The sequence below is a fragment of the Rattus norvegicus genome, assembly GCF_036323735.1.
Source record: "Rattus norvegicus strain BN/NHsdMcwi chromosome Y unlocalized genomic scaffold, GRCr8 chrY_unlocalized_3, whole genome shotgun sequence".
Taxonomy (NCBI): Eukaryota; Metazoa; Chordata; class Mammalia; order Rodentia; family Muridae; genus Rattus; species Rattus norvegicus.
This window is the reverse complement of record NW_026947389.1, coordinates 1612501-1624167: the sequence shown is the minus strand read 5'-3', so window position 1 is coordinate 1624167 and position 11667 is coordinate 1612501. Positions and strand designations below refer to the sequence as shown.

The 11667-nt window shown below is 36.4% G+C and overlaps 1 long non-coding RNA gene across 1 annotated transcript in view; it reads left to right on the top strand.

Annotated features, from left to right (window-relative positions):
- Positions 1 to 11667, top strand: part of LOC134484682 (uncharacterized) — a 159182-nt gene that overhangs the window by 46923 nt on the left and 100592 nt on the right. The gene's annotated exons all lie outside the window — the stretch shown is intronic.

Below are 11667 nucleotides of genomic sequence, written 5' to 3'. Positions count from 1 at the left end.
ATTCCGTTTTGCAATTCTAGTTTTTTGCAATGATTTTTGCAAAAAAGCTGGCCAAGCTAAAAAGTGAATGTAATAGTGTAAATATTGTGTACCTACTTCAAATGATAAACTCCCAAATTTTTATTTTATGCAAAAATTACCTGATATCAGTAAATCAAAGGGCAGCATGGACTATACAATGCGGTTATGTAGTCCCATTAGATATCATTTCAGTAATATCTACCTTCCTGTGTTCCAAGGGTGAGACTTCAAGCTTTTGGATGTTTTACCATGATTCTTTCTTCAAGCCATACTAAAGATACAGGATGATGGGAAGGGAGAGGAATGGCTTGAGGTCCAGTAAAAGCTAAACTTCAATAGGCACATAAGACCAGGATTGATATTGTCATTTGTGGATTCTCCATTCTTGACCTAGGACCTCAGAATCCATGTTAAAATTTCAACTAAATTCATAGATGTATAAGCCACCAAATATATATATATATATATATATATATATATATATATATATATATATATATTATAGATAAATCGATATAGAGATAGAGAAGAGATAGAGCTAGAGACAGAGACAGAGACAGAGACAGAGATAGATAGATAGATAGATAGATAGATAGATAGATAGATAGATAGATCAGACACCAAAACTAGATACGATTAAGGTTAATAAAGCTAAGAAGTGCATGCTGCCAGTAACAGGTTATATATCTTCCCAGAGAGTCACAGCTAGAGCATGTCAATTACAGAAGTGAATGCTAGTGGCAAACCAGAGAAGTGTAATGGACCTCTTGTTGTTAAATTTTTAGAAAGGATTACAAGAGCTGAAGACATTATCAACCCCATCAGAAGAATAATGCAAATGAACAAGAACCTTCTGGTACTATAAAGATATTCAAAGACTGTACATGGACAGACCTATTGCTCCAACTGCATGTGTGGCAGAGGATGGCATTGTTGGACACCAAAGGAAGGAGAGGCCTTTGGTTCTCCATAGGTTTCACTCCCAGTTCAAGGAAATTTCAACGGGTAGTAAGGGTGGTTTAAGTGTAAAGGAAAGGAAACATTTAGGTCTCTTACGGAGAGGAAACTGGGAATGGAAATAACATTTAAATATAGATATAGAAATATCCAAAAAGTATTAAAATTAGCTTAAAATTAAAAAAAAATGAAAGAAATAAAAGTAAATAAAACTGCAAGGTAATCAGACATATTGATTCATAAATCTAGAGGGACACTGTCAGGGAATGGTAGTCAGCATAACACTAGTGGAAAGACTGAGATGATGAACTCTCAACTAGAAGTATTTCTCTCTCCCAGATATCTGTGTCAGACACAAACTGCGATGTAGGAATCAAAAACATGGAGGAGTTTACTATGAGCTGAGGATACAATACTTGTCTTTCCCTCTTTCCTTGGGACTTTTTCCTTCTGGGAGAAAAAATAAAACCCATGCACTCTCAGAAAGAAAAAAAAAACAAAAAACAAAAACAAAAACAACAAAAAAAAACAACCAAAAAAAAAAACTGTACCCGTCCTAACACCTGGCTTTTGTAATAATGAAATTAATGATAATAAAATCTCTGACTTCCAGGAACCATAACAAACAAGGAAATCCAGATGCTACTAAAAGGCTACCACTTCCTCAATCCCATATGTGAAAGGCTCAAATCAAGGTTGTGTGTTCAGTGAACCCTCACAAACCCTGCTCAGCACTGACTGCGCTTTCCCATGTATTTCCCAAATATTTCCACATATTTCTTCATTTTTTAAAACTGAAACAGAAGGCCAACATTCTTCTACTCATTTTGTTATGTACATCGTCTTTGTTCTCTTTCCCAAATGGCTGTTTGCACTGAAATAGAGGCCATTTAGTAATCCCTAGAGGTACTGCGGGAATATATGTTATGCATTTTTTTTTGTGACATCACAAAAGCTAGGGCTCTCCAGGGTACAAGATATTTTTCAGGGAGGGCCAAATTACGATGTCACTTAGAACTGCCATGACCTACCTGCGAAACAGCTTTCTTTACATTCACCAGGTTCGAGTTTGCCTTTTCCAGGAATGTCTACTGTGACACAGTGGTAACATTTATGTACTACACCTCTCTACAGCTGGAAACTTCTCTTGCTTCATCAGTGGTTACAGGATCTACATGGAGAAAGTCAGTTACGGGCTTGTATTGAGTAGAAAAGATCTAGAAACATGGGATGTAGGAGATTCTTCTGGATAATAATTCTATTCCCAGGTCCATTCCTGTGACAAACAGTTCAATTTCCTAGGTTTTCCCTGTTTCCCACAGGCTATTTTTTCTCTACAGATGTTTAATTGAGTGAATTTTTTATTTCATTTTCTAATTGTTCATTCCTTGAAAGGGGACTTTATAGATTTTCCTGAATGTGTACTCAAATATACTGTTTTCAAATTCCAGTTTTTTGGCAATGATTTTGGAAACAAACATGGCCAAACTATGAAGTGAATTTAACAGTGTAAATATTGTGTACCTACATAAAATGATAAACTCCCAAATTTTTATTTTATGCAAAAAAATAACTGCCTGAGTAAATCAAAGGACAGCGTGGACTATGTAGTCCCATTAGATATCATTTCTGTAAAATCTACCTTCCCTTGTTCCAAGGGTGAGATTTCAGGATTTTGGATGTTTTAAGATGATTCTTTCTTCAGGCCAAAGATAAGATACAGGAGGATTGCCAGGGAGGGAAGAATTTGAATTCCAATGAAACCTCAACTTTATTAGTATCATAAGAACAGGAGCGAGTCTATTTGGCATTGCCATTTGTGGATTCTACATTCTTGATATACCTGCTCAGAGTCCATGTTAAATTCCATCTAATCTCATAGCTGTAGGAAAAGTGGAATAAATGACAATAAACATAAGTGGTTGGGGGTGAACTTGGGTATCCCCAGAAAAGTCACAGGTGCCAGGTATGCAAGAGGTTCTGATAAACCTAATGGGATGATGGTAGTTGAAATACCAAGCAGCAAAGAGATAGAACCACTAGAGTCTGCCTCCTGTAGCTAGACATAATCAGCCACCAAAACTAGATAAGATTGATGATCTTAAGAAGCACATTCTGTCAGGAACCAGATATAGATCTTTCCTAAGGGACACACCAAGAGCATGTCAAATACAGAAATGAATGTGTTGTTGCAAAAATATAAAAATAAAAAAAATTGTCTTATATTCCGCTATCTCTGGCACTGTAGTTTCCCAAGTCTCTGCTAAATATCTTGGTTGAATACATCCCCACTCCTCAGCTGCCCAGTGTCTCATAGTCCCACACATGATCTTACACTCAAAACCTCACATGAAAGAACACACAACACAATAAACTTTGATCCAATTGATAAGATTTAATACCCTACTTAAGCATACAAAACCTGGTACCATCCATACCTTAGGAACATTAATTCCAACCAGTAAATACCCAGAGCAGAATCCTAACCTCACCTGCCATGGCTTCTCACCTCTCCTCCTGTCTCTCCTTTTTCCTCTAGTCTCTTCTATTTCCTTCAAACTTCTTTCCTGCCCATCCTTCCTTTTCCTCCAATGATAGGCCTCCTTCTATCCTGTACCTGCCCCTCACCTGTACTTCACAAATTTAATGGGAAAGTGGTTCTGGGGAATTCACCTGAGTTCTGAGTACAGGACAAGGCAGCTGTCCTTGAAGCAGTGGATCAGGATCAAAATACAGATAACTTCACTGTAAACAACGTTTCTCCCTTTTTGTCCAGTTAAACAGACTTTTCATTTATATATCAATTGAGTAAGATAATTACCGTTCTGCAATTTATAAAGCATTTGATATACTCAACACCCAGTCCAAAACTATACCAGTTAGAAAGTACATTTAGTTTTTCATTCCAGGTTCATCAAGGCTTAAAATCTATATTATGTCTTGGCTAGCTTGTATACTATCTGATAACTATCCAATAAAATATGTATAGTCAGAGTTATACAGCCTGATAAACAATGAGACTATAATCAGTATCTAACCCTGTCAGAAATCTGAGAATGACCAAATATCTATACACATAGGAAGCCTAAGAGGACTTCTAGAACTGAGAGGTTGTAGAGACAAATTTCCACTAGCACAGTCCCCTGTTAGCAACAGGTGAGTTTAAGTCTTCAGCCTTCTGACACAAGATCAACTGACAGCCTACTGAAATGTAGACTCGGAAGGGCTCACTATCCTGTATTGGCAGGGTTTATCAGTCAAATCCTCTGGATAATTTGTCCTTTTCTGGATAGTATTAATCTGCAGATGAAACAGGCATTTTTTCCAGTGACTGCCTAGCCACAAAGTATTGCCTCACTTGGAGGTAGAGATGTTCAAATTCATCATTAAATCTGCCAAAGGGGAACAGTTAGGAGAAGATAAGTAATAACAAAAGATAAGTAATAACTTTAAATCTCAAATTTTGTGGATTTCTGACATTTTTGAAAAGCATCTATCTATCTAAGACAATCTGGACTGTTGTCTTTATATATTAATTTTGTTTTGATAGTACTCTTACAAAGTCAGAGCCATGACATCGCTATTTGAATCTTAACTCACAGGTGTAAGCACCTCAGAAGTCTGTAATGAAAACAATAATAGGACTGTCTCTTGTAATTTTAAATTTTTCTGTCCAATAATTTCTATACCTAAACAAAGAAAAGATTAAGCTTAGTTACCAAAGGCGATTATGACTGTATAACTCAATCTAGCTTATTACTCCTTGCTAAATTTCAACCAATTTTTCAATTCTTCATAAAAAACAACTTTAGAATAAACACTTCCAGCCCCACCCCAAATATTCCAGGGAAATGAGTTGTACATGGGCGTTGAGATATCCTTAGGGGTAGGGGGTAGGAAGAATGAAGCAAATGCAATAGCCGATATGTCCTGACTGGTCCCAGCTGAAAGTCATTGAGACCAGGATTCCAAGTAGTCACAGTCTGCAAAACACAACTCTCAAGACAAAGGTTTAGAATCGAGATATCTTTTTGTTTGATTCTCCTGAATATATTTTTCAGGCGGTCTACCACTATCAAACCTGATCAGTATGACTCTGTGAGGTTTCCAGAATCCTAAGCAAAATTTTTAAAAACACAAGGACAAAATCTTTCTCCCAAAATAATCTGTTACTTAATCTGAAACAAGAGAAGCTTGTATCTTACACTCCCTCCTAGAGTAATAATATAAGCATAAAACTCAAATTCACACCCATCATAAAGATTAAACAATTTTTAAAAAAGGAATTTATGTAAAAATGATTCTGATATAAATCCGTTCTTGGTGATATCAGGAAATAAACCCAAAATTCCCATGGAGCCCATGTTAAGAGAATTTGAGCTTGCTATTGTCGTAAATATCAAAAGTAACCGAAAACCATCGCTAGACTTCATCAACGAGCCATATAGTGGGGTAATTCATACCTTCTATCAATTCTATTATCAATAAGGAACACTTTAAACCAGGACTTTGGCCCAAAATATCTCAATCTGTTAAGCTCTCTAACTGGAAGCCACAGATTTTTCTTTACCCTTAATAACTTCTACAATATATGTCTGCATTCACTTTCCCTGGTGTTACAGACATTTCATCACAACTCTCTACTTGGTAGTGCCTAATTTTTTCCCTAAGTTCTGAGCAGTAGATGAAAATCCCCACCTAATTTAGGTAATCTCTCTACTCTCTTCTTTCTAAAAACAAACTTAATCACTTGTTAATAATACCTGAAAAGAAGAAATACCTTGTGTAACTAGGATTTCCACCCAAAATTCCCATGTGGAGACCATGTTAAAAAGAAAATGAGTATCCTGAAAGACATTCTAAACAACTTTATTTAAAAAGCAGCTTTAATATCTTAACTCTCTGAGCTGCCATTACTTATTACACAGAATGGTACCAACAGCCTGTCAGCCCAGGATGTTTCCCCATTTCTTTGTTTGATTTTCTGCTCTTAAGTTATCAAGAATTAATAGGGCACCAGAGTCCTCTTACTTAGAAAATAAAAATTTTATTTTTATGATTACTAGTGGATTCTTGCCCATCACCTTGGTTTGCCATCTGTTGTTGTAAAAAGAAAAAAGAAAAAAGAAAACTTGTTTTTTTTACCCTGCTATCACTAGCACCGGAGTGTCCCAATATATCTGGTACATATCTTGGTGAAAACACATCCCTACTCCCTGTCCGTCCAGTTTCCCTTGCCGCCACACACTTTTCTATATTCAAACTCTCACATAGAAGAACACATAACACAATCATTTTGACCCAATTGATAAGATATAATTGCCTACTTAAATATACAAAGCACTTTACCATCCATCCCTTAGGAATATTAATAACAACCTGTAAATACACAGAGCATAATAGTAACCTCACCTGCCATGGCTTCTCACCTTCTCTTCCTATATCTCCTTTTTCCTCTAGTCTCCTCCTCCTCCTTCAAACATCTCTCTCACCCATCCTTCCTTCTCCTTCAATGGCAGGCCTCCTTCTATCCTGTACCTGACCTTCACCTGTACTTTACAAATTCAATGGGAGGTGGTTCTGGAGAAGTCACCTGAGTTCTGAGTACATGAGTAGGCAGCTGTCATTAGGGTAGTGGAATTAGCATCAAAATACAGATAACTTCATGGCAAACCACAACAAGTAGCTTTGATATCCTAGAGATATCTTTAAATCCATGTAAAATTGCAAATGTGATCAGGTTCTAGTTTCTTCTTGTCCTTGATGCTGAGAAAAGTGATACCCAATAGTGTATGAGAACAAATATTACATAGTACACGTAAAGAAAACAAATTACTCCCAAGGCCAGCGTAACTTCATAAGTAAGCAATTTGAATTTAGAGAGAAATGGTTTAATATTGTATTATTTATCTTTAAATATACTCTAATAAGAATCTTTTAAAAAGCACAAATCTAAATATCTTTATAAAAATGTCATATCTACTTTAAATGATCAGAATGCACACCTGTGAATGTCAAACCTTATTAAGTCCTATCAGGAAGCTGAGGGTACAACTGGGACAGAAATCAGTCCTCAGCAGTCCAGCCTCTGTGACAGTCACACCATTAGCCGGTGCCACCATTGTACTTGATGCCAGATCTTAAAAAGTCCCAGCTTTTCCGAACTTCAAATTGTCCCCTAAATTGTTTTTTTTTCTTTTTTTTCTTTTCTTTTTTTTTTTTTTTACATCAGAGCCAGTAGTTAAATCATGTTAGCCAGCTTAACGAACAATTTTATTTTTCCAAATTTTTTTATGGGTGATGGCCATTGCTCATTATTCTACATTTCCTTGGGTGATGGTGGAAGCATTGGTCTGCCACAGAGGAAACTCCTAAAAGACCTCCACCACTATTATTGCAAATGCCAATGATTTTGCTCCCTGAGTGGTGGGAAGCTACGGGACGATTTTTATGTACTTCTTAGAATTAGAGAGATATGAGGGGGAAAACCGAATGAAACACTTCATGAAGTTCTCAGTACACTTGGTCCTTGGTTCTATGACTCACCAAGGTGCAATGAGTCAGTGCTAAACAGTGGGCCATACTCCAGGATTTCTAAAACACTGTGCCATTCCTCCTTCAAAGGCCTTGGCCATACTCCATGCCAGAACCAAATTTAAACAATGCTTTCACCATGGATAGAATTTGAAATAATATACTGAATAGGGAGAGTGGACAGCTTTAACTTGTCCTTCACTTTAATGGAATTACTTTAAGTTTCTTTATATTTAGCTTGATGTTCATTACTGGCTTGCTGTCCATTGCTTCTACTATGTTTCTCCATAGGACTGGTCTCCCTTATCACTTTCAAGCTTTAAGCATAAAGAGGGATTGCAATTGCTTTTTCAGCATCTAGTGAGATTATCATGTGATTTTTTTTCAGTTTCATTCTATAGTAGATTATATTGATGGATTTTCAGAAATTGAACCATCCCACTAGAAATTAAAAATTACACAGCATAACCTATGAAAGGGAGCACATACTCGCCTGCATACTCTAAAACCACTCCCCCCCAAAAAAGCAAAAACAGCATGTAAACAAAAAAAAAACATGCACCCTACAGAACAGATTTTATACTAACATACACACTCAAGCATCCCACAAAAAAACAAAAACAAAAACAAAAACAAAAATACATGCAAGCAAGAAAACCCCACACCCCCAACATCAAAATAGCATGAAGTAAATATCACTGGTCACTAATACCTTTAACCATTAATGTCCTCTATTAAACAATAAAAGGACAGAGGATAACACAATGGATTTAAAAACAGGATCTGTCATTCTGTTGCATTCAAGAAACACTCCAGCAATTGTGATAGACAAAGCCTCAGACTAAGGTGTTGGAAAAGGTTTTCCAAGAAATTGAAACAAGAAACAAGATGGTGTAGCCATTCTAACATCCAGCAAATCAGTCTTTCAACCAAAAGTAATCAAAAGAGAAGGGGAAGGACACTTCATATTCATCAGAGGAATAATCCACCAAAATGTCATCTCAAATCTGGGTGTCTATATCCCAAAGACAAAAGTAGCAACATTAGTGAGAGAAATATTGCTGAAGCTGAATATCACATCGAACCTCACACATTAATAGTGGGGGACATCAATGTGACATCTCAACAAGGGCACGTCATTGAGACAGAAACTAAAAAAGAAAACAATAAAAATAAAGATATAACTGACACGAGTTTAAATTAATCTGACCTCACCGATTTCTACAGATTTTTTCACATGAACACAAAAGTACACACTTTCTTTTCAGTACTGCACGGAACCTTATCCTAAACTGAACATGTTCTCCCTCACAGAACAAGCAACAGCAGATACAGAAAGACTGTGCTATCCATTGAATCATCTCAGAACACCATGGATTAAAACAATAACAAAAAGTCAATGAACTCATGGAAATTCAATAGCTGGAAACTGAAGCACCACCAGTTCAGAGAAGACTTGAAAAAAAAAGTGTTCTTAGAATTCAGTGAAAATGATGGCATAACGTCTCCAAACTTAAGGCAAATAAGGAAAGCAGTGCTAAGAGGAACGTGCACATGCAGCAGAGAGCACTTTCATAAAGAAACCGGAGTGACCCCATACTAGCAACTTCCCAGCACACCTGAAAGCTCTAGAATAAAAAGAATCAAATACATATTAAAGGAGGGGACAGAGAGAAATGATCAGACTTGGGGTGAGAGTGATCCATCAGAAACAAAGAGAATACAAATATCAACAAAAACAATAACTGATTCCTTGGGAAAATCAACCAGACAGACAAACCCTTAAACAGATAATGTAATAGAAGGTAAGACAGCATCCAAATAACAAAATCAGAAATGAACAGGGAGTCAACCTATTGACACTGATGGAAGGCACAGAATCATTAGGTCTCAAAAACCTGCTGTCTACAAAATTAAAATCTCTGAACTAAATGGATGATTGTGTAGATGAATACCACTGACCACAAGTAATCTGAGGTAAGATGAACTATGTAAATAGCTCTACAACCCCAAGAGAGACACAAACAGTAATTAAAAGTTTCCTCACTGAAAAATCCCCAGGACCAGATTGATTGAGTGCAGACTCCTACCAGATTTTCAAAGAATTCTCAACCTACTCCAAAACACAGAAACAGAAGGAAAATCGCCAAACTGATTCCATGACAGCACAGTTGCCCGGACACCAATATCACAAAACGACTCAAAAAAGAAAGAATTTCAGACGAATTTCCCTTACAAACATCGGTGGAAAAAATACTAGGTAAAATGCACCAAAACAAAATCCAAGGACATATCAATGTGCCATCCAGCGCCATCTACTAGGCTTTTTCCTGAGGATGCAGGAGTGGATCAATCTATGAAAACCCATCAAAGTGATCCACCATATTAACAAACTGAACTGAAAAAAAATATTCTGCCCACAGCATTTCACATTTATGTGGGAGCTCCCCTTGAATTTAACTTTGTGGTAGTTGCTTATCATGACAAGTATATATATAAATTTGTACATATATATTTTAGTAAAGTAACATATTAAATTGTTATATCCTAACATAATTTATAACAAATATTAATATATTATATTAATATTAACATATTGTATTTATACATAAATTATTATATTCATATGTTAAATATAATTAATATTATTATATTGTTACTATATTAAATTAATACATAGTGATATAATATTGTAACTGATATATTACATTAATATGTCAAAATTAATATAGTAAGTATTAATATATTAATATGAATTATTAATATCCACTATTACAAAATGGTGTGAAGGAGCTGAATGAAGAAACAAGGAAAAAATTGAAAGACTATCTCTTTAGATGCTGAAAAGCCTTTGAAAGAATCCATCGTCCTTCCCTATTTATGGTCTCAGGGAGACCAGGGATGTCAGGCACATACCTAATGCAATAAAATACTAAAATAAATCCAAAATATATTACACAAAATGCAATATAGCATGGCAACTGTTCATATCAAAATAAGGGGGGAAAAGCAAAAGGCAATTCAACTAAATTGGAGAATGAGAACAGACTTCTAATCTCGCAGCATCCTTTCAGTAAATTCCTTAAATTCCCAGCTAGAGCAAAAAGACAATCAAAGGAAGTCGAGGGGATGATATCGGAAATAGAGAACTCAGTGTATCGCCATTCACACATCATATAATAGTGAACACATTTGATCCCAAAGTTTTACCAGAAATGACCTATATATGAAAAACACCTTCAGCCAAGTGGACAGATTAAATGAAAATAATCTGTCATGCAAATGACATAGAGGCTGAGAAGAAATTATGGAAGCAACACCAATCACAATGGGTATATTTTATTTATATAAAATATAAAATATGAAATATAAAACAACTCTAACCTAGCACATCAGAAACATGTCTGTTGTGAACTCCAAGTCTCTGAAGAGAGAAACTGAGGAAGGTAGCAGAAGACAGAAAGACCTCCCTTGCTCACGGATGGGTAGAATTAAGAGAATCAAAGAGGCAATCTTACTTTTGGGTGAAGATACAAAGTTGCTATCTTGCAGTCAGGTGTGACATGGTTGCCAAGGTGCATGCAGGACTAAAGGCAATCTTACAGTCTTGTGTGGAGTCAAAGAAGACATCTTGCTGTTTGGGTGTGACATGGTTGCCCAATGGGCACATGTGACATCATTGGCTGAGGAAGCAGGGTCAACCTGAAACATCTCCGGCTTTCTAGCATGCAGATTGTGTCACAATTTCTAAATCACATAAGTCACCGAAAATAACCAGGGTAAAAATCTCTGACAGAGGGATGGCAGGCATTACTGGAGAAGGAAATGGCTTTGATATCTGTAAGAACAAACTGCTCATGCCACGCCTTCCAGTCAGCCCAAGTATCATGGGATGAGGAGATCTAGATTTAGAGACTGAATGTTTAATGTTTTCTTGGGAAATTTTAGCCTGCTCGCGACAGTTCACTGTTATCAGGAAATATTTGAAGTGGAATACTATGCAGGTATGAAAAATAAGGACATTCTGAAGCTGCGGTCAACTAGAATGAACGAGTTGAGAAACCTGAAACTCCTCTGGGTGAGATCATTGAAGACCTCGAGAAAAAGCAACACTGGGCCTTGGTCACTGAAGACAGATATCCATAGAAAATACAG